The sequence below is a fragment of the Microcebus murinus genome, chromosome 8 (genome assembly GCF_040939455.1).
Source record: "Microcebus murinus isolate Inina chromosome 8, M.murinus_Inina_mat1.0, whole genome shotgun sequence".
Lineage (NCBI taxonomy): Eukaryota > Metazoa > Chordata > Mammalia > Primates > Cheirogaleidae > Microcebus > Microcebus murinus.
Window position 1 is genome coordinate 326,149 of NC_134111.1, and position 22,708 is coordinate 348,856.

The window sequence follows — 22,708 nt, forward strand, 5'->3', positions numbered from 1 at the left end:
CTCAGAGCGGGGCAACCAGGAGGTGTGATGTCCACCCCGGGGTTCCTAGGAGGATCAGGCTGAAGCTGGGACTTGGCCTGAAAGTGTCCCCTCGCATGGCCACCCCCTTCCCCTTCCTGCTCCTCTACTCCTGGTGCCCCTCCATCCAGGGGCCAGACCTTAAAGAGTCACCCGCAAGAGAATCCTGGTCCCAAAGGAGCCTTCTGGGGGACCCGTGCTGAGAGAGGTTGTGGGCATGGCCCGCTGGGGCTCTGCCCGACCCAGGGCTGAGAGATGCAACCTCCCAGCTCTGGGTCCCTGCAGGAAGTGTTGGCAAGCACAGGGCCAGTCCTCCAAAGGCCCAGGTGCAGGGAGCCCAGGCCAAGCAGCCCGTGGAAGAAGCCACATGCTGTGCCACCCCGGGGAACACGACTGCAGGCCACGGCCCTTCCCGCCTCCTCCTCCTCCTCCTCCTCCTCCTCCTCCTCCTCCTCCCACCCTGCCCCCGCCCCCGCCCCCACATGGCGCAGGGCCCAGAGACACCTCAGACACTTGCTACCCAAAGTGCAAAGGGCATCAGTTGCTCCTCCAAACCCCCCCCCCAGCCCAGCAGACCGCGTTGTCCAGCCAGCCCCCGGGCCTCCCTGGGGTGCCCAGCACAAAAGTGCAGACACCCACTGGACCCTCAATCTCAGTTTTCGGATGTTTTTGCCACTCTAAGGACCCGCAGGCCAGCTGGGCCTTCTGGCAGGACAGAGAGCCCCGGAATCCGACGTGGAGAGCTGGGTGTACGTCCCCATGAGGAGCCGGTCCCCACCTCCGCGGCTCCCCCCTTGCGGGGAGTGGCAGCCGCGGGGCCTCAGAGAAGACACCAGGCTGGGCCCCCGCGGCACAGCGGGAGCACGTCCCCCGCAGGCCACTTAGCGAGGGCGGCAGGCGGACGGTTGGGTTGCGCGAGACGCTGCGGCCACCCTGCTACCGGGTTCCTGGGAGGGCGTCCTGGAAGCAGCGTCCACACCAAGCCCTTGGAAGGCCCAGGCGACGGAGGAGCCCCGTCAGGCAGGGGCCGAGGACGGTGACAGGTGACAGGTGACAGGCCGGGCGGGAAGGAGTCAGTCAGGCAGGGGCCGAGGAGGAGACGGGCTGGGTAAGGGTTAGGGTTAGAGTCAGGGCACAAGTCACAATCGCAAAGACCTGGAAGTGACCCGAGTGCCCATCGACCCACGAGTGCGTCAATAAAATGTGGCGCGTGGACACCACGGAGTGCTATTCGGCTGTGAGGAACAGCGGTGAGAGGGCACCTCTCGTGGTTCTCCTGGCCAGAGCTGGAACCCGTTCCAGTAAGCCAGGTATCCCAAGAATGGACACACGAGCACCACGTGCTCGCGCTCACCGGCAAATGGGTACGAACCGATGGACACCTAAGTGGACACAGAGGAATCACCTTCATCGGGTGGGTGTCGGGCGGGCGTGGGGAGGGGATGGGCATACACATCCCTTAGGAACGGGGTGGGTGCGCACCCACTGGGGGATGGGCGCACTTGAAGCTCTGACCCGAGGGGGGTGGCGGGGAGAGGGCGATGTACCCGACCTTAACATTGGTGCCCCCACAATACGCTGGAACAACATGAGAGGTAAATGAATAAGAACACAGGGGGTAGGGGGGCACGGGCAACACATGTCACCTTAATACTTGGACTCCCATCATCTGCTTGAAAAGAGAGAGAAAAGAAAATGCAATACTAGAGATAAGAGACACTTTTTAAAAATAATGAATCCGAAGAGAAAAGTCAAAGGAGGCCTGTGGAGCAGGTCTGGGTGTGACTCCGGATCCCCCAACATCAGGTGCCACCACCAAAGATTCCTGCGTGTAGCCCATAGAACCCCAAAAGCAACGGGACGAGTTCTGGTCACATACTCCCTCAAAATGACATCCTGGCCTTCTTCTGCAACTCCCTCCCCTCTCAGACTCTCAAGGTTTCCTCCAGCGTGTCGGTTCCCACAGAGCAGACCTTTGGTCTGAGACCTGACAGTCCAGAAGCCACGCATGCTGCCGCGTGGCGGCGGTGTCGCGGCTCGGGACAAGAGGAGGCCCCACAGTGCGGGCTGGGGCGCCAGGCACCGCGGCGGGCGCTGAGGGTGGGGGTCACCCCCACCCGGGGCCGCCCCCGCACTCCCAGAAACGCGACAGAACCAGAGGCAAAAAAAAAAAAAAGAAGAAGAAGAAGAAGCCTACGGCACCCGGTATTCCCCGGCGGTCTCCCATCCAAGTTCTAACCAGGCCCGACCCTGCTTAGCTTCCGAGATCGGGCGCGTTCGGGGTGGTGTGGCCGTGGACGGCGGAGGGCGCCCCTGCCCCGCTCAAGAAGCGGAGCCTCTCTGCGCTTCCCCGCCGCCTCCTCCCGCCCCAGGCCCCGCGCCGGCGCTGACCCGCGCCGGGCCGGGCCTGTTGAGTTCGCCGGCCGGGTCCGGCGGGCTCCCAGGGACGGGGGTGACAGGCGGGGCGGGCAGGGAGCGGCGGGCCGGGGTTGGGGGCTGTCTCTCTATACACACACACTCACACTCAGTCTCTCACTCACACTCACACAAGATGCGCCTCCACGGCTGGACCCGCCAAGGTGGAGACCTTCCAGCCCCCCTCCTCTCCTCGCCTGGCCTCCTTCACCTCCCCGCCCCCACCCCCAGCGCCGCTGACTGCCCGCGGGCGGGCGGGGCGCTCGCCCTTTGACCCCAGCCAGGGGCCGCCCTCCCCCACAACCCCTTTCAGCTGCTCCCCCCACCCTGTGGCCAGGCGGCCGCCTGTTCCCCCGGGCCAGGGCTGGGGCACAGCGCACGGGGGAGGGGAGCGAGTGTATGGGGCGTCTCTCTCTCTCGGGATGTGTCCCATGGGTGGGGTGGGGTGGCGTGGTTTGTGGGGCGCTGAAGAAATCAGTCCCCTCCATCTCCTCCCTCTGGAAAACCCCCGAGCCCTTGGAGAACTGCCGGCACCGCTTCGTGGGGGCCGGGACCCTCCTCTGTGTCCTCCTGTGGCCCAGTCCAAGGGGCCTGGGCCTGGCCGGGGCTGCATTGCCCCCCAACCACCCTGGCGTGTGGACTCGCTAACAATCGGCGATTAGATATTGGATTCCAGCGTCATTGAGGTCATTTCACTAATGAGTGCACCGGAAAGAGTTTCCTAATCCATCTGCGAAGGTGGCAACTGAAAGAGAATTTGAAAGCTGACAGAATAGGCGAGGAAAGGCATAGGAGATTTCCACACCCAGTAGGGAAGCCTTTCCCGAAATGGAAGAAAGAAAGGAGCAAACAGAGACACACCGGTAGCCCGCCCGGATCAGAGTCTGCCCCTGAGAGAAAGCACCCTGACCAGGTTCACCCGTGGGTGGGTGGCGAGCTAGCGGCATTCAGAAGAGCGAGGCCCGCAGTCTGTGCAGAAGACACCTGCACTCGGGTGTGTGTGGCGGCACAATTCCCAAGCAGCTCCAGATGTTAAACCAAGGAGAAGCCAGGGAGTTCCCAACGCCCCAGGTGTCCTCAGCCCACGACTGGCTGCTGTGGGAATGCGAAGCCCGGCTCCTTGTCTCAGAGCGGGGCAACCAGGAGGTGTGATGTCCACCCCGGGGTTCCTAGGAGGATCAGGCTGAAGCTGGGACTTGGCCTGAAAGTGTCCCCTCGCATGGCCACCCCCTTCCCCTTCCTGCTCCTCTACTCCTGGTGCCCCTCCATCCAGGGGCCAGACCTTAAAGAGTCACCCGCAAGAGAATCCTGGTCCCAAAGGAGCCTTCTGGGGGACCCGTGCTGAGAGAGGTTGTGGGCATGGCCCGCTGGGGCTCTGCCCGACCCAGGGCTGAGAGATGCAACCTCCCAGCTCTGGGTCCCTGCAGGAAGTGTTGGCAAGCACAGGGCCAGTCCTCCAAAGGCCCAGGTGCAGGGAGCCCAGGCCAAGCAGCCCGTGGAAGAAGCCACATGCTGTGCCACCCCGGGGAACACGACTGCAGGCCACGGCCCTTCCCGCCTCCTCCTCCTCCTCCTCCTCCTCCTCCTCCTCCTCCTCCCACCCTGCCCCCGCCCCCGCCCCCACATGGCGCAGGGCCCAGAGACACCTCAGACACTTGCTACCCAAAGTGCAAAGGGCATCAGTTGCTCCTCCAAACCCCCCCCCCAGCCCAGCAGACCGCGTTGTCCAGCCAGCCCCCGGGCCTCCCTGGGGTGCCCAGCACAAAAGTGCAGACACCCACCGGACCCTCAATCTCAGTTTTCGGATGTTTTTGCCACTCTAAGGACCCGCAGGCCAGCTGGGCCTTCTGGCAGGACAGAGAGCCCCGGAATCCGACGTGGAGAGCTGGGTGTACGTCCCCATGAGGAGCCGGTCCCCACCTCCGCGGCTCCCCCCTTGCGGGGAGTGGCAGCCGCGGGGCCTCAGAGAAGACACCAGGCTGGGCCCCCGCGGCACAGCGGGAGCACGTCCCCCGCAGGCCACTTAGCGAGGGCGGCAGGCGGACGGTTGGGTTGCGCGAGACGCTGCGGCCACCCTGCTACCGGGTTCCTGGGAGGGCGTCCTGGAAGCAGCGTCCACACCAAGCCCTTGGAAGGCCCAGGCGACGGAGGAGCCCCGTCAGGCAGGGGCCGAGGACGGTGACAGGTGACAGGTGACAGGCCGGGCGGGAAGGAGTCAGTCAGGCAGGGGCCGAGGAGGAGACGGGCTGGGTAAGGGTTAGGGTTAGAGTCAGGGCACAAGTCACAATCGCAAAGACCTGGAAGTGACCCGAGTGCCCATCGACCCACGAGTGCGTCAATAAAATGTGGCGCGTGGACACCACGGAGTGCTATTCGGCTGTGAGGAACAGCGGTGAGAGGGCACCTCTCGTGGTTCTCCTGGCCAGAGCTGGAACCCGTTCCAGTAAGCCAGGTATCCCAAGAATGGACACACGAGCACCACGTGCTCGCGCTCACCGGCAAATGGGTACGAACCGATGGACACCTAAGTGGACACAGAGGAATCACCTTCATCGGGTGGGTGTCGGGCGGGCGTGGGGAGGGGATGGGCATACACATCCCTTAGGAACGGGGTGGGTGCGCACCCACTGGGGGATGGGCGCACTTGAAGCTCTGACCCGAGGGGGGTGGCGGGGAGAGGGCGATGTACCCGACCTTAACATTGGTGCCCCCACAATACGCTGGAACAACATGAGAGGTAAATGAATAAGAACACAGGGGGTAGGGGGGCACGGGCAACACATGTCACCTTAATACTTGGACTCCCATCATCTGCTTGAAAAGAGAGAGAAAAGAAAATGCAATACTAGAGATAAGAGACACTTTTTAAAAATAATGAATCCGAAGAGAAAAGTCAAAGGAGGCCTGTGGAGCAGGTCTGGGTGTGACTCCGGATCCCCCAACATCAGGTGCCACCACCAAAGATTCCTGCGTGTAGCCCATAGAACCCCAAAAGCAACGGGACGAGTTCTGGTCACATACTCCCTCAAAATGACATCCTGGCCTTCTTCTGCAACTCCCTCCCCTCTCAGACTCTCAAGGTTTCCTCCAGCGTGTCGGTTCCCACAGAGCAGACCTTTGGTCTGAGACCTGACAGTCCAGAAGCCACGCATGCTGCCGCGTGGCGGCGGTGTCGCGGCTCGGGACAAGAGGAGGCCCCACAGTGCGGGCTGGGGCGCCAGGCACCGCGGCGGGCGCTGAGGGTGGGGGTCACCCCCACCCGGGGCCGCCCCCGCACTCCCAGAAACGCGACAGAACCAGAGGCAAAAAAAAAAAAAAGAAGAAGAAGAAGAAGCCTACGGCACCCGGTATTCCCCGGCGGTCTCCCATCCAAGTTCTAACCAGGCCCGACCCTGCTTAGCTTCCGAGATCGGGCGCGTTCGGGGTGGTGTGGCCGTGGACGGCGGAGGGCGCCCCTGCCCCGCTCAAGAAGCGGAGCCTCTCTGCGCTTCCCCGCCGCCTCCTCCCGCCCCAGGCCCCGCGCCGGCGCTGACCCGCGCCGGGCCGGGCCTGTTGAGTTCGCCGGCCGGGTCCGGCGGGCTCCCAGGGACGGGGGTGACAGGCGGGGCGGGCAGGGAGCGGCGGGCCGGGGTTGGGGGCTGTCTCTCTATACACACACACTCACACTCAGTCTCTCACTCACACTCACACAAGATGCGCCTCCACGGCTGGACCCGCCAAGGTGGAGACCTTCCAGCCCCCCTCCTCTCCTCGCCTGGCCTCCTTCACCTCCCCGCCCCCACCCCCAGCGCCGCTGACTGCGCACGGGCGGGCGGGGCGCTCGCCCTTTGACCCCAGCCAGGGGCCGCCCTCCCCCACAACCCCTTTCAGCTGCTCCCCCCACCCTGTGGTCGGGCGGCCGCCTGTTCCCCCGGGCCAGGGCTGGGGCACAGCGCACGGGGGAGGGGAGCGAGTGTATGGGGCGTCTCTCTCTCTCTCGGGATGTGTCCCATGGGTGGGGTGGGGTGGCGTGGTTTGTGGGGCGCTGAAGAAATCAGTCCCCTCCATCTCCTCCCTCTGGAAAACCCCCGAGCCCTTGGAGAACTGCCGGCACCGCTTCGTGGGGGCCGGGACCCTCCTCTGTGTCCTCCTGTGGCCCAGTCCAAGGGGCCTGGGCCTGGCCGGGGCTGCATTGGACCCCGACCACCCTGGCGTGTGGACTCGCTAACAATCGGCGATTAGATATTGGATTCCAGCGTCATTGAGGTCATTTCACTAATGAGTGCACCGGAAAGAGTTTCCTAATCCATCTGTGAGGGTGGCAACTGAAAGAGAATTTGAAAGCTGACAGAATAGGCGAGGAAAGGCATAGGAGATTTCCACACCCAGTAGGGAAGCCTTTCCCGAAATGGAAGAAAGAAAGGAGCAAACAGAGACACACCGGTAGCCCGCCCGGATCAGAGTCTGCCCCTGAGAGAAAGCACCCTGACCAGGTTCACCCGTGGGTGGGTGGCGAGCTAGCGGCATTCAGAAGAGCGAGGCCCGCAGTCTGTGCAGAAGACACCTGCACTCGGGTGTGTGTGGCGGCACAATTCCCAAGCAGCTCCAGATGTTAAACCAAGGAGAAGCCAGGGAGTTCCCAACGCCCCAGGTGTCCTCAGCCCACGACTGGCTGCTGTGGGAATGCGAAGCCCGGCTCCTTGTCTCAGAGCGGGGCAACCAGGAGGTGTGATGTCCACCCCGGGGTTCCTAGGAGGATCAGGCTGAAGCTGGGACTTGGCCTGAAAGTGTCCCCTCGCATGGCCACCCCCTTCCCCTTCCTGCTCCTCTACTCCTGGTGCCCCTCCATCCAGGGGCCAGACCTTAAAGAGTCACCCGCAAGAGAATCCTGGTCCCAAAGGAGCCTTCTGGGGGACCCGTGCTGAGAGAGGTTGTGGGCATGGCCCGCTGGGGCTCTGCCCGACCCAGGGCTGAGAGATGCAACCTCCCAGCTCTGGGTCCCTGCAGGAAGTGTTGGCAAGCACAGGGCCAGTCCTCCAAAGGCCCAGGTGCAGGGAGCCCAGGCCAAGCAGCCCGTGGAAGAAGCCACATGCTGTGCCACCCCGGGGAACACGACTGCAGGCCACGGCCCTTCCCGCCTCCTCCTCCTCCTCCTCCTCCTCCTCCTCCTCCTCCTCCCACCCTGCCCCCGCCCCCGCCCCCACATGGCGCAGGGCCCAGAGACACCTCAGACACTTGCTACCCAAAGTGCAAAGGGCATCAGTTGCTCCTCCAAACCCCCCCCCCAGCCCAGCAGACCGCGTTGTCCAGCCAGCCCCCGGGCCTCCCTGGGGTGCCCAGCACAAAAGTGCAGACACCCACCGGACCCTCAATCTCAGTTTTCGGATGTTTTTGCCACTCTAAGGACCCGCAGGCCAGCTGGGCCTTCTGGCAGGACAGAGAGCCCCGGAATCCGACGTGGAGAGCTGGGTGTACGTCCCCATGAGGAGCCGGTCCCCACCTCCGCGGCTCCCCCCTTGCGGGGAGTGGCAGCCGCGGGGCCTCAGAGAAGACACCAGGCTGGGCCCCCGCGGCACAGCGGGAGCACGTCCCCCGCAGGCCACTTAGCGAGGGCGGCAGGCGGACGGTTGGGTTGCGCGAGACGCTGCGGCCACCCTGCTACCGGGTTCCTGGGAGGGCGTCCTGGAAGCAGCGTCCACACCAAGCCCTTGGAAGGCCCAGGCGACGGAGGAGCCCCGTCAGGCAGGGGCCGAGGACGGTGACAGGTGACAGGTGACAGGCCGGGCGGGAAGGAGTCAGTCAGGCAGGGGCCGAGGAGGAGACGGGCTGGGTAAGGGTTAGGGTTAGAGTCAGGGCACAAGTCACAATCGCAAAGACCTGGAAGTGACCCGAGTGCCCATCGACCCACGAGTGCGTCAATAAAATGTGGCGCGTGGACACCACGGAGTGCTATTCGGCTGTGAGGAACAGCGGTGAGAGGGCACCTCTCGTGGTTCTCCTGGCCAGAGCTGGAACCCGTTCCAGTAAGCCAGGTATCCCAAGAATGGACACACGAGCACCACGTGCTCGCGCTCACCGGCAAATGGGTACGAACCGATGGACACCTAAGTGGACACAGAGGAATCACCTTCATCGGGTGGGTGTCGGGCGGGCGTGGGGAGGGGATGGGCATACACATCCCTTAGGAACGGGGTGGGTGCGCACCCACTGGGGGATGGGCGCACTTGAAGCTCTGACCCGAGGGGGGTGGCGGGGAGAGGGCGATGTACCCGACCTTAACATTGGTGCCCCCACAATACGCTGGAACAACATGAGAGGTAAATGAATAAGAACACAGGGGGTAGGGGGGCACGGGCAACACATGTCACCTTAATACTTGGACTCCCATCATCTGCTTGAAAAGAGAGAGAAAAGAAAATGCAATACTAGAGATAAGAGACACTTTTTAAAAATAATGAATCCGAAGAGAAAAGTCAAAGGAGGCCTGTGGAGCAGGTCTGGGTGTGACTCCGGATCCCCCAACATCAGGTGCCACCACCAAAGATTCCTGCGTGTAGCCCATAGAACCCCAAAAGCAACGGGACGAGTTCTGGTCACATACTCCCTCAAAATGACATCCTGGCCTTCTTCTGCAACTCCCTCCCCTCTCAGACTCTCAAGGTTTCCTCCAGCGTGTCGGTTCCCACAGAGCAGACCTTTGGTCTGAGACCTGACAGTCCAGAAGCCACGCATGCTGCCGCGTGGCGGCGGTGTCGCGGCTCGGGACAAGAGGAGGCCCCACAGTGCGGGCTGGGGCGCCAGGCACCGCGGCGGGCGCTGAGGGTGGGGGTCACCCCCACCCGGGGCCGCCCCCGCACTCCCAGAAACGCGACAGAACCAGAGGCAAAAAAAAAAAAAAGAAGAAGAAGAAGAAGCCTACGGCACCCGGTATTCCCGGGCGGTCTCCCATCCAAGTTCTAACCAGGCCCGACCCTGCTTAGCTTCCGAGATCGGGCGCGTTCGGGGTGGTGTGGCCGTGGACGGCGGAGGGCGCCCCTGCCCCGCTCAAGAAGCGGAGCCTCTCTGCGCTTCCCCGCCGCCTCCTCCCGCCCCAGGCCCCGCGCCGGCGCTGACCCGCGCCGGGCCGGGCCTGTTGAGTTCGCCGGCCGGGTCCGGCGGGCTCCCAGGGACGGGGATGACAGGCGGGGCGGGCAGGGAGCGGCGGGCCGGGGTTGGGGGCTGTCTCTCTATACACACACACTCACACTCAGTCTCTCACTCACACTCACACAAGATGCGCCTCCACGGCTGGACCCGCCAAGGTGGAGACCTTCCAGCCCCCCTCCTCTCCTCGCCTGGCCTCCTTCACCTCCCCGCCCCCACCCCCAGCGCCGCTGACTGCGCACGGGCGGGCGGGGCGCTCGCCCTTTGACCCCAGCCAGGGGCCGCCCTCCCCCACAACCCCTTTCAGCTGCTCCCCCCACCCTGTGGTCGGGCGGCCGCCTGTTCCCCCGGGCCAGGGCTGGGGCACAGCGCACGGGGGAGGGGAGCGAGTGTATGGGGCGTCTCTCTCTCTCTCGGGATGTGTCCCATGGGTGGGGTGGGGTGGCGTGGTTTGTGGGGCGCTGAAGAAATCAGTCCCCTCCATCTCCTCCCTCTGGAAAACCCCCGAGCCCTTGGAGAACTGCCGGCACCGCTTCGTGGGGGCCGGGACCCTCCTCTGTGTCCTCCTGTGGCCCAGTCCAAGGGGCCTGGGCCTGGCCGGGGCTGCATTGGACCCCGACCACCCTGGCGTGTGGACTCGCTAACAATCGGCGATTAGATATTGGATTCCAGCGTCATTGAGGTCATTTCACTAATGAGTGCACCGGAAAGAGTTTCCTAATCCATCTGTGAGGGTGGCAACTGAAAGAGAATTTGAAAGCTGACAGAATAGGCGAGGAAAGGCATAGGAGATTTCCACACCCAGTAGGGAAGCCTTTCCCGAAATGGAAGAAAGAAAGGAGCAAACAGAGACACACCGGTAGCCCGCCCGGATCAGAGTCTGCCCCTGAGAGAAAGCACCCTGACCAGGTTCACCCGTGGGTGGGTGGCGAGCTAGCGGCATTCAGAAGAGCGAGGCCCGCAGTCTGTGCAGAAGACACCTGCACTCGGGTGTGTGTGGCGGCACAATTCCCAAGCAGCTCCAGATGTTAAACCAAGGAGAAGCCAGGGAGTTCCCAACGCCCCAGGTGTCCTCAGCCCACGACTGGCTGCTGTGGGAATGCGAAGCCCGGCTCCTTGTCTCAGAGCGGGGCAACCAGGAGGTGTGATGTCCACCCCGGGGTTCCTAGGAGGATCAGGCTGAAGCTGGGACTTGGCCTGAAAGTGTCCCCTCGCATGGCCACCCCCTTCCCCTTCCTGCTCCTCTACTCCTGGTGCCCCTCCATCCAGGGGCCAGACCTTAAAGAGTCACCCGCAAGAGAATCCTGGTCCCAAAGGAGCCTTCTGGGGGACCCGTGCTGAGAGAGGTTGTGGGCATGGCCCGCTGGGGCTCTGCCCGACCCAGGGCTGAGAGATGCAACCTCCCAGCTCTGGGTCCCTGCAGGAAGTGTTGGCAAGCACAGGGCCAGTCCTCCAAAGGCCCAGGTGCAGGGAGCCCAGGCCAAGCAGCCCGTGGAAGAAGCCACATGCTGTGCCACCCCGGGGAACACGACTGCAGGCCACGGCCCTTCCCGCCTCCTCCTCCTCCTCCTCCTCCTCCTCCTCCTCCTCCTCCCACCCTGCCCCCGCCCCCGCCCCCACATGGCGCAGGGCCCAGAGACACCTCAGACACTTGCTACCCAAAGTGCAAAGGGCATCAGTTGCTCCTCCAAACCCCCCCCCCAGCCCAGCAGACCGCGTTGTCCAGCCAGCCCCCGGGCCTCCCTGGGGTGCCCAGCACAAAAGTGCAGACACCCACTGGACCCTCAATCTCAGTTTTCGGATGTTTTTGCCACTCTAAGGACCCGCAGGCCAGCTGGGCCTTCTGGCAGGACAGAGAGCCCCGGAATCCGACGTGGAGAGCTGGGTGTACGTCCCCATGAGGAGCCGGTCCCCACCTCCGCGGCTCCCCCCTTGCGGGGAGTGGCAGCCGCGGGGCCTCAGAGAAGACACCAGGCTGGGCCCCCGCGGCACAGCGGGAGCACGTCCCCCGCAGGCCACTTAGCGAGGGCGGCAGGCGGACGGTTGGGTTGCGCGAGACGCTGCGGCCACCCTGCTACCGGGTTCCTGGGAGGGCGTCCTGGAAGCAGCGTCCACACCAAGCCCTTGGAAGGCCCAGGCGACGGAGGAGCCCCGTCAGGCAGGGGCCGAGGACGGTGACAGGTGACAGGTGACAGGCCGGGCGGGAAGGAGTCAGTCAGGCAGGGGCCGAGGAGGAGACGGGCTGGGTAAGGGTTAGGGTTAGAGTCAGGGCACAAGTCACAATCGCAAAGACCTGGAAGTGACCCGAGTGCCCATCGACCCACGAGTGCGTCAATAAAATGTGGCGCGTGGACACCACGGAGTGCTATTCGGCTGTGAGGAACAGCGGTGAGAGGGCACCTCTCGTGGTTCTCCTGGCCAGAGCTGGAACCCGTTCCAGTAAGCCAGGTATCCCAAGAATGGACACACGAGCACCACGTGCTCGCGCTCACCGGCAAATGGGTACGAACCGATGGACACCTAAGTGGACACAGAGGAATCACCTTCATCGGGTGGGTGTCGGGCGGGCGTGGGGAGGGGATGGGCATACACATCCCTTAGGAACGGGGTGGGTGCGCACCCACTGGGGGATGGGCGCACTTGAAGCTCTGACCCGAGGGGGGTGGCGGGGAGAGGGCGATGTACCCGACCTTAACATTGGTGCCCCCACAATACGCTGGAACAACATGAGAGGTAAATGAATAAGAACACAGGGGGTAGGGGGGCACGGGCAACACATGTCACCTTAATACTTGGACTCCCATCATCTGCTTGAAAAGAGAGAGAAAAGAAAATGCAATACTAGAGATAAGAGACACTTTTTAAAAATAATGAATCCGAAGAGAAAAGTCAAAGGAGGCCTGTGGAGCAGGTCTGGGTGTGACTCCGGATCCCCCAACATCAGGTGCCACCACCAAAGATTCCTGCGTGTAGCCCATAGAACCCCAAAAGCAACGGGACGAGTTCTGGTCACATACTCCCTCAAAATGACATCCTGGCCTTCTTCTGCAACTCCCTCCCCTCTCAGACTCTCAAGGTTTCCTCCAGCGTGTCGGTTCCCACAGAGCAGACCTTTGGTCTGAGACCTGACAGTCCAGAAGCCACGCATGCTGCCGCGTGGCGGCGGTGTCGCGGCTCGGGACAAGAGGAGGCCCCACAGTGCGGGCTGGGGCGCCAGGCACCGCGGCGGGCGCTGAGGGTGGGGGTCACCCCCACCCGGGGCCGCCCCCGCACTCCCAGAAACGCGACAGAACCAGAGGCAAAAAAAAAAAAAAGAAGAAGAAGAAGAAGCCTACGGCACCCGGTATTCCCCGGCGGTCTCCCATCCAAGTTCTAACCAGGCCCGACCCTGCTTAGCTTCCGAGATCGGGCGCGTTCGGGGTGGTGTGGCCGTGGACGGCGGAGGGCGCCCCTGCCCCGCTCAAGAAGCGGAGCCTCTCTGCGCTTCCCCGCCGCCTCCTCCCGCCCCAGGCCCCGCGCCGGCGCTGACCCGCGCCGGGCCGGGCCTGTTGAGTTCGCCGGCCGGGTCCGGCGGGCTCCCAGGGACGGGGGTGACAGGCGGGGCGGGCAGGGAGCGGCGGGCCGGGGTTGGGGGCTGTCTCTCTATACACACACACTCACACTCAGTCTCTCACTCACACTCACACAAGATGCGCCTCCACGGCTGGACCCGCCAAGGTGGAGACCTTCCAGCCCCCCTCCTCTCCTCGCCTGGCCTCCTTCACCTCCCCGCCCCCACCCCCAGCGCCGCTGACTGCGCACGGGCGGGCGGGGCGCTCGCCCTTTGACCCCAGCCAGGGGCCGCCCTCCCCCACAACCCCTTTCAGCTGCTCCCCCCACCCTGTGGTCGGGCGGCCGCCTGTTCCCCCGGGCCAGGGCTGGGGCACAGCGCACGGGGGAGGGGAGCGAGTGTATGGGGCGTCTCTCTCTCTCTCGGGATGTGTCCCATGGGTGGGGTGGGGTGGCGTGGTTTGTGGGGCGCTGAAGAAATCAGTCCCCTCCATCTCCTCCCTCTGGAAAACCCCCGAGCCCTTGGAGAACTGCCGGCACCGCTTCGTGGGGGCCGGGACCCTCCTCTGTGTCCTCCTGTGGCCCAGTCCAAGGGGCCTGGGCCTGGCCGGGGCTGCATTGGACCCCGACCACCCTGGCGTGTGGACTCGCTAACAATCGGCGATTAGATATTGGATTCCAGCGTCATTGAGGTCATTTCACTAATGAGTGCACCGGAAAGAGTTTCCTAATCCATCTGTGAGGGTGGCAACTGAAAGAGAATTTGAAAGCTGACAGAATAGGCGAGGAAAGGCATAGGAGATTTCCACACCCAGTAGGGAAGCCTTTCCCGAAATGGAAGAAAGAAAGGAGCAAACAGAGACACACCGGTAGCCCGCCCGGATCAGAGTCTGCCCCTGAGAGAAAGCACCCTGACCAGGTTCACCCGTGGGTGGGTGGCGAGCTAGCGGCATTCAGAAGAGCGAGGCCCGCAGTCTGTGCAGAAGACACCTGCACTCGGGTGTGTGTGGCGGCACAATTCCCAAGCAGCTCCAGATGTTAAACCAAGGAGAAGCCAGGGAGTTCCCAACGCCCCAGGTGTCCTCAGCCCACGACTGGCTGCTGTGGGAATGCGAAGCCCGGCTCCTTGTCTCAGAGCGGGGCAACCAGGAGGTGTGATGTCCACCCCGGGGTTCCTAGGAGGATCAGGCTGAAGCTGGGACTTGGCCTGAAAGTGTCCCCTCGCATGGCCACCCCCTTCCCCTTCCTGCTCCTCTACTCCTGGTGCCCCTCCATCCAGGGGCCAGACCTTAAAGAGTCACCCGCAAGAGAATCCTGGTCCCAAAGGAGCCTTCTGGGGGACCCGTGCTGAGAGAGGTTGTGGGCATGGCCCGCTGGGGCTCTGCCCGACCCAGGGCTGAGAGATGCAACCTCCCAGCTCTGGGTCCCTGCAGGAAGTGTTGGCAAGCACAGGGCCAGTCCTCCAAAGGCCCAGGTGCAGGGAGCCCAGGCCAAGCAGCCCGTGGAAGAAGCCACATGCTGTGCCACCCCGGGGAACACGACTGCAGGCCACGGCCCTTCCCGCCTCCTCCTCCTCCTCCTCCTCCTCCTCCTCCTCCTCCTCCCACCCTGCCCCCGCCCCCGCCCCCACATGGCGCAGGGCCCAGAGACACCTCAGACACTTGCTACCCAAAGTGCAAAGGGCATCAGTTGCTCCTCCAAACCCCCCCCCCAGCCCAGCAGACCGCGTTGTCCAGCCAGCCCCCGGGCCTCCCTGGGGTGCCCAGCACAAAAGTGCAGACACCCACTGGACCCTCAATCTCAGTTTTCGGATGTTTTTGCCACTCTAAGGACCCGCAGGCCAGCTGGGCCTTCTGGCAGGACAGAGAGCCCCGGAATCCGACGTGGAGAGCTGGGTGTACGTCCCCATGAGGAGCCGGTCCCCACCTCCGCGGCTCCCCCCTTGCGGGGAGTGGCAGCCGCGGGGCCTCAGAGAAGACACCAGGCTGGGCCCCCGCGGCACAGCGGGAGCACGTCCCCCGCAGGCCACTTAGCGAGGGCGGCAGGCGGACGGTTGGGTTGCGCGAGACGCTGCGGCCACCCTGCTACCGGGTTCCTGGGAGGGCGTCCTGGAAGCAGCGTCCACACCAAGCCCTTGGAAGGCCCAGGCGACGGAGGAGCCCCGTCAGGCAGGGGCCGAGGACGGTGACAGGTGACAGGTGACAGGCCGGGCGGGAAGGAGTCAGTCAGGCAGGGGCCGAGGAGGAGACGGGCTGGGTAAGGGTTAGGGTTAGAGTCAGGGCACAAGTCACAATCGCAAAGACCTGGAAGTGACCCGAGTGCCCATCGACCCACGAGTGCGTCAATAAAATGTGGCGCGTGGACACCACGGAGTGCTATTCGGCTGTGAGGAACAGCGGTGAGAGGGCACCTCTCGTGGTTCTCCTGGCCAGAGCTGGAACCCGTTCCAGTAAGCCAGGTATCCCAAGAATGGACACACGAGCACCACGTGCTCGCGCTCACCGGCAAATGGGTACGAACCGATGGACACCTAAGTGGACACAGAGGAATCACCTTCATCGGGTGGGTGTCGGGCGGGCGTGGGGAGGGGATGGGCATACACATCCCTTAGGAACGGGGTGGGTGCGCACCCACTGGGGGATGGGCGCACTTGAAGCTCTGACCCGAGGGGGGTGGCGGGGAGAGGGCGATGTACCCGACCTTAACATTGGTGCCCCCACAATACGCTGGAACAACATGAGAGGTAAATGAATAAGAACACAGGGGGTAGGGGGGCACGGGCAACACATGTCACCTTAATACTTGGACTCCCATCATCTGCTTGAAAAGAGAGAGAAAAGAAAATGCAATACTAGAGATAAGAGACACTTTTTAAAAATAATGAATCCGAAGAGAAAAGTCAAAGGAGGCCTGTGGAGCAGGTCTGGGTGTGACTCCGGATCCCCCAACATCAGGTGCCACCACCAAAGATTCCTGCGTGTAGCCCATAGAACCCCAAAAGCAACGGGACGAGTTCTGGTCACATACTCCCTCAAAATGACATCCTGGCCTTCTTCTGCAACTCCCTCCCCTCTCAGACTCTCAAGGTTTCCTCCAGCGTGTCGGTTCCCACAGAGCAGACCTTTGGTCTGAGACCTGACAGTCCAGAAGCCACGCATGCTGCCGCGTGGCGGCGGTGTCGCGGCTCGGGACAAGAGGAGGCCCCACAGTGCGGGCTGGGGCGCCAGGCACCGCGGCGGGCGCTGAGGGTGGGGGTCACCCCCACCCGGGGCCGCCCCCGCACTCCCAGAAACGCGACAGAACCAGAGGCAAAAAAAAAAAAAAGAAGAAGAAGAAGAAGCCTACGGCACCCGGTATTCCCCGGCGGTCTCCCATCCAAGTTCTAACCAGGCCCGACCCTGCTTAGCTTCCGAGATCGGGCGCGTTCGGGGTGGTGTGGCCGTGGACGGCGGAGGGCGCCCCTGCCCCGCTCAAGAAGCGGAGCCTCTCTGCGCTTCCCCGCCGCCTCCTCCCGCCCCAGGCCCCGCGCCGGCGCTGACCCGCGCCGGGCCGGGCCTGTTGAGTTCGCCGGCCGGGTCCGGCGGGCTCCCAGGGACGGGGGTGACAGGCGGGGCGGGCAGGGAGCGGCGGGCCGGGGTTGGGGGCTGTCTCTCTATACACACACACTCACACTCAGTCTCTCACTCACACTCACACAAGATGCGCCTCCACGGCTGGACCCGCCAAGGTGGAGACCTTCCAGCCCCCCTCCTCTCCTCGCCTGGCCTCCTTCACCTCCCCGCCCCCACCCCCAGCGCCGCTGACTGCGCACGGGCGGGCGGGGCGCTCGCCCTTTGACCCCAGCCAGGGGCCGCCCTCCCCCACAACCCCTTTCAGCTGCTCCCCCCACCCTGTGGTCGGGCGGCCGCCTGTTCCCCCGGGCCAGGGCTGGGGCACAGCGCACGGGGGAGGGGAGCGAGTGTATGGGGCGTCTCTCTCTCTCTCGGGATGTGTCCCATGGGTGGGGTGGGGTGGCGTGGTTTGTGGGGCGCTGAAGAAATCAGTCCCCTCCATCTCCTCCCTCTGGAAAACCCCCGAGCCCTTGGAGAACTGCCGGCACCGCTTCGTGGGGGCCGGGACCCTCCTCTGTGTCCTCCTGTGGCCCAGTCCAAGGGGCCTGGGCCTGGCCGGGGCTGCATTGGACCCCGACCACCCTGGCGTGTGGACTCGCTAACAATCGGCGATTAGATATTGGATTCCAGCGTCATTGAGGTCATTTCACTAATGAGTGCACCGGAAAGAGTTTCCTAATCCATCTGTGAGGGTGGCAACTGAAAGAGAATTTGAAAGCTGACAGAATAGGCGAGGAAAGGCATAGGAGATTTCCACACCCAGTAGGGAAGCCTTTCCCGAAATGGAAGAAAGAAAGGAGCAAACAGAGACACACCGGTAGCCCGCCCGGATCAGAGTCTGCCCCTGAGAGAAAGCACCCTGACCAGGTTCACCCGTGGGTGGGTGGCGAGCTAGCGGCATTCAGAAGAGCGAGGCCCGCAGTCTGTGCAGAAGACACCTGCACTCGGGTGTGTGTGGCGGCACAATTCCCAAGCAGCTCCAGATGTTAAACCAAGGAGAAGCCAGGGAGTTCCCAACGCCCCAGGTGTCCTCAGCCCACGACTGGCTGCTGTGGGAATGCGAAGCCCGGCTCCTTGTCTCAGAGCGGGGCAACCAGGAGGTGTGATGTCCACCCCGGGGTTCCTAGGAGGATCAGGCTGAAGCTGGGACTTGGCCTGAAAGTGTCCCCTCGCATGGCCACCCCCTTCCCCTTCCTGCTCCTCTACTCCTGGTGCCCCTCCATCCAGGGGCCAGACCTTAAAGAGTCACCCGCAAGAGAATCCTGGTCCCAAAGGAGCCTTCTGGGGGACCCGTGCTGAGAGAGGTTGTGGGCATGGCCCGCTGGGGCTCTGCCCGACCCAGGGCTGAGAGATGCAACCTCCCAGCTCTGGGTCCCTGCAGGAAGTGTTGGCAAGCACAGGGCCAGTCCTCCAAAGGCCCAGGTGCAGGGAGCCCAGGCCAAGCAGCCCGTGGAAGAAGCCACATGCTGTGCCACCCCGGGGAACACGACTGCAGGCCACGGCCCTTCCCGCCTCCTCCTCCTCCTCCTCCTCCTCCTCCTCCTCCTCCTCCTCCTCCCACCCTGCCCCCGCCCCCGCCCCCACATGGCGCAGGGCCCAGAGACACCTCAGACACTTGCTACCCAAAGTGCAAAGGGCATCAGTTGCTCCTCCAAACCCCCCCCCCAGCCCAGCAGACCGCGTTGTCCAGCCAGCCCCCGGGCCTCCCTGGGGTGCCCAGCACAAAAGTGCAGACACCCACCGGACCCTCAATCTCAGTTTTCGGATGTTTTTGCCACTCTAAGGACCCGCAGGCCAGCTGGGCCTTCTGGCAGGACAGAGAGCCCCGGAATCCGACGTGGAGAGCTGGGTGTACGTCCCCATGAGGAGCCGGTCCCCACCTCCGCGGCTCCCCCCTTGCGGGGAGTGGCAGCCGCGGGGCCTCAGAGAAGACACCAGGCTGGGCCCCCGCGGCACAGCGGGAGCACGTCCCCCGCAGGCCACTTAGCGAGGGCGGCAGGCGGACGGTTGGGTTGCGCGAGACGCTGCGGCCACCCTGCTACCGGGTTCCTGGGAGGGCGTCCTGGAAGCAGCGTCCACACCAAGCCCTTGGAAGGCCCAGGCGACGGAGGAGCCCCGTCAGGCAGGGGCCGAGGACGGTGACAGGTGACAGGTGACAGGCCGGGCGGGAAGGAGTCAGTCAGGCAGGGGCCGAGGAGGAGACGGGCTGGGTAAGGGTTAGGGTTAGAGTCAGGGCACAAGTCACAATCGCAAAGACCTGGAAGTGACCCGAGTGCCCATCGACCCACGAGTGCGTCAATAAAATGTGGCGCGTGGACACCACGGAGTGCTATTCGGCTGTGAGGAACAGCGGTGAGAGGGCACCTCTCGTGGTTCTCCTGGCCAGAGCTGGAACCCGTTCCAGTAAGCCAGGTATCCCAAGAATGGACACACGAGCACCACGTGCTCGCGCTCACCGGCAAATGGGTACGAACCGATGGACACCTAAGTGGACACAGAGGAATCACCTTCATCGGGTGGGTGTCGGGCGGGCGTGGGGAGGGGATGGGCATACACATCCCTTAGGAACGGGGTGGGTGCGCACCCACTGGGGGATGGGCGCACTTGAAGCTCTGACCCGAGAGGGGTGGCGGGGAGAGGGCGATGTACCCGACCTTAACATTGGTGCCCCCACAATACGCTGGAACAACATGAGAGGTAAATGAATAAGAACACAGGGGGTAGGGGGGCACGGGCAACACATGTCACCTTAATACTTGGACTCCCATCATCTGCTTGAAAAGAGAGAGAAAAGAAAATGCAATACTAGAGATAAGAGACACTTTTTAAAAATAATGAATCCGAAGAGAAAAGTCAAAGGAGGCCTGTGGAGCAGGTCTGGGTGTGACTCCGGATCCCCCAACATCAGGTGCCACCACCAAAGATTCCTGCGTGTAGCCCATAAACCCCAAAAGCAACGGGACGAGTTCTGGTCACATACTCCCTCAAAATGACATCCTGGCCTTCTTCTGCAACTCCCTCCCCTCTCAGACTCTCAAGGTTTCCTCCAGCGTGTCGGTTCCCACAGAGCAGACCTTTGGTCTGAGACCTGACAGTCCAGAAGCCACGCATGCTGCCGCGTGGCGGCGGTGTCGCGGCTCGGGACAAGAGGAGGCCCCACAGTGCGGGCTGGGGCGCCAGGCACCGCGGCGGGCGCTGAGGGTGGGGGTCACCCCCACCCGGGGCCGCCCCCGCACTCCCAGAAACGCGACAGAACCAGAGGCAAAAAAAAAAAAAGAAGAAGAAGAAGAAGCCTACGGCACCCGGTATTCCCGGGCGGTCTCCCATCCAAGTTCTAACCAGGCCCGACCCTGCTTAGCTTCCGAGATCGGGCGCGTTCGGGGTGGTGTGGCCGTGGACGGCGGAGGGCGCCCCTGCCCCGCTCAAGAAGCGGAGCCTCTCTGCGCTTCCCCGCCGCCTCCTCCCGCCCCAGGCCCCGCGCCGGCGCTGACCCGCGCCGGGCCGGGCCTGTTGAGTTCGCCGGCCGGGTCCGGCGGGCTCCCAGGGACGGGGGTGACAGGCGGGGCGGGCAGGGAGCGGCGGGCCGGGGTTGGGGGCTGTCTCTCTATACACACACACTCACACTCAGTCTCTCACTCACACTCACACAAGATGCGCCTCCACGGCTGGACCCGCCAAGGTGGAGACCTTCCAGCCCCCCTCCTCTCCTCGCCTGGCCTCCTTCACCTCCCCGCCCCCACCCCCAGCGCCGCTGACTGCGCGCGGGCGGGCGGGGCGCTCGCCCTTTGACCCCAGCCAGGGGCCGCCCTCCCCCACAACCCCTTTCAGCTGCTCCCCCCACCCTGTGGCCGGGCGGCCGCCTGTTCCCCCGGGCCAGGGCTGGGGCACAGCGCACGGGGGAGGGGAGCGAGTGTATGGGGCGTCTCTCTCTCTCTCGGGATGTGTCCCATGGGTGGGGTGGGGTGGCGTGGTTTGTGGGGCGCTGAAGAAATCAGTCCCCTCCATCTCCTCCCTCTGGAAAACCCCCGAGCCCTTGGAGAACTGCCGGCACCGCTTCGTGGGGGCCGGGACCCTCCTCTGTGTCCTCCTGTGGCCCAGTCCAAGGGGCCTGGGCCTGGCCGGGGCTGCATTGCCCCCCAACCACCCTGGCGTGTGGACTCGCTAACAATCGGCGATTAGATATTGGATTCCAGCGTCATTGAGGTCATTTCACTAATGAGTGCACCGGAAAGAGTTTCCTAATCCATCTGTGAGGGTGGCAACTGAAAGAGAATTTGAAAGCTGACAGAATAGGCGAGGAAAGGCATAGGAGATTTCCACACCCAGTAGGGAAGCCTTTCCCGAAATGGAAGAAAGAAAGGAGCAAACAGAGACACACCGGTAGCCCGCCCGGATCAGAGTCTGCCCCTGAGAGAAAGCACCCTGACCAGGTTCACCCGTGGGTGGGTGGCGAGCTAGCGGCATTCAGAAGAGCGAGGCCCGCAGTCTGTGCAGAAGACACCTGCACTCGGGTGTGTGTGGCGGCACAATTCCCAAGCAGCTCCAGATGTTAAACCAAGGAGAAGCCAGGGAGTTCCCAACGCCCCAGGTGTCCTCAGCCCACGACTGGCTGCTGTGGGAATGCGAAGCCCGGCTCCTTGTCTCAGAGCGGGGCAACCAGGAGGTGTGATGTCCACCCCGGGGTTCCTAGGAGGATCAGGCTGAAGCTGGGACTTGGCCTGAAAGTGTCCCCTCGCATGGCCACCCCCTTCCCCTTCCTGCTCCTCTACTCCTGGTGCCCCTCCATCCAGGGGCCAGACCTTAAAGAGTCACCCGCAAGAGAATCCTGGTCCCAAAGGAGCCTTCTGGGGGACCCGTGCTGAGAGAGGTTGTGGGCATGGCCCGCTGGGGCTCTGCCCGACCCAGGGCTGAGAGATGCAACCTCCCAGCTCTGGGTCCCTGCAGGAAGTGTTGGCAAGCACAGGGCCAGTCCTCCAAAGGCCCAGGTGCAGGGAGCCCAGGCCAAGCAGCCCGTGGAAGAAGCCACATGCTGTGCCACCCCGGGGAACACGACTGCAGGCCACGGCCCTTCCCGCCTCCTCCTCCTCCTCCTCCTCCTCCTCCTCCTCCTCCTCCTCCTCCTCCCACCCTGCCCCCGCCCCCGCCCCCACATGGCGCAGGGCCCAGAGACACCTCAGACACTTGCTACCCAAAGTGCAAAGGGCATCAGTTGCTCCTCCAAACCCCCCCCCCAGCCCAGCAGACCGCGTTGTCCAGCCAGCCCCCGGGCCTCCCTGGGGTGCCCAGCACAAAAGTGCAGACACCCACCGGACCCTCAATCTCAGTTTTCGGATGTTTTTGCCACTCTAAGGACCCGCAGGCCAGCTGGGCCTTCTGGCAGGACAGAGAGCCCCGGAATCCGACGTGGAGAGCTGGGTGTACGTCCCCATGAGGAGCCGGTCCCCACCTCCGCGGCTCCCCCCTTGCGGGGAGTGGCAGCCGCGGGGCCTCAGAGAAGACACCAGGCTGGGCCCCCGCGGCACAGCGGGAGCACGTCCCCCGCAGGCCACTTAGCGAGGGCGGCAGGCGGACGGTTGGGTTGCGCGAGACGCTGCGGCCACCCTGCTACCGGGTTCCTGGGAGGGCGTCCTGGAAGCAGCGTCCACACCAAGCCCTTGGAAGGCCCAGGCGACGGAGGAGCCCCGTCAGGCAGGGGCCGAGGACGGTGACAGGTGACAGGTGACAGGCCGGGCGGGAAGGAGTCAGTCAGGCAGGGGCCGAGGAGGAGACGGGCTGGGTAAGGGTTAGGGTTAGAGTCAGGGCACAAGTCACAATCGCAAAGACCTGGAAGTGACCCGAGTGCCCATCGACCCACGAGTGCGTCAATAAAATGTGGCGCGTGGACACCACGGAGTGCTATTCGGCTGTGAGGAACAGCGGTGAGAGGGCACCTCTCGTGGTTCTCCTGGCCAGAGCTGGAACCCGTTCCAGTAAGCCAGGTATCCCAAGAATGG

At 63.8% G+C, this 22,708-nt stretch overlaps 6 pseudogenes; all 6 read right to left on the reverse strand.

Annotated features, from left to right (window-relative positions):
* Window positions 1–2,208: 2,208 nt before the first annotated feature.
* On the reverse strand, window positions 2,209–2,317 carry LOC142872709 (uncharacterized; annotated as a pseudogene).
* A 3,448-nt stretch (window positions 2,318–5,765) lies between these two features.
* On the reverse strand, window positions 5,766–5,874 carry LOC142872710 (uncharacterized; annotated as a pseudogene).
* A 3,450-nt stretch (window positions 5,875–9,324) lies between these two features.
* On the reverse strand, window positions 9,325–9,433 carry LOC142872621 (uncharacterized; annotated as a pseudogene).
* Window positions 9,434–12,883: 3,450 nt separating this feature from the next.
* LOC142872711 (uncharacterized) lies at window positions 12,884–12,992 on the reverse strand (annotated as a pseudogene).
* A 3,450-nt stretch (window positions 12,993–16,442) lies between these two features.
* On the reverse strand, window positions 16,443–16,551 carry LOC142872713 (uncharacterized; annotated as a pseudogene).
* A 3,454-nt stretch (window positions 16,552–20,005) lies between these two features.
* On the reverse strand, window positions 20,006–20,114 carry LOC142872622 (uncharacterized; annotated as a pseudogene).
* Window positions 20,115–22,708: the final 2,594 nt, after the last annotated feature.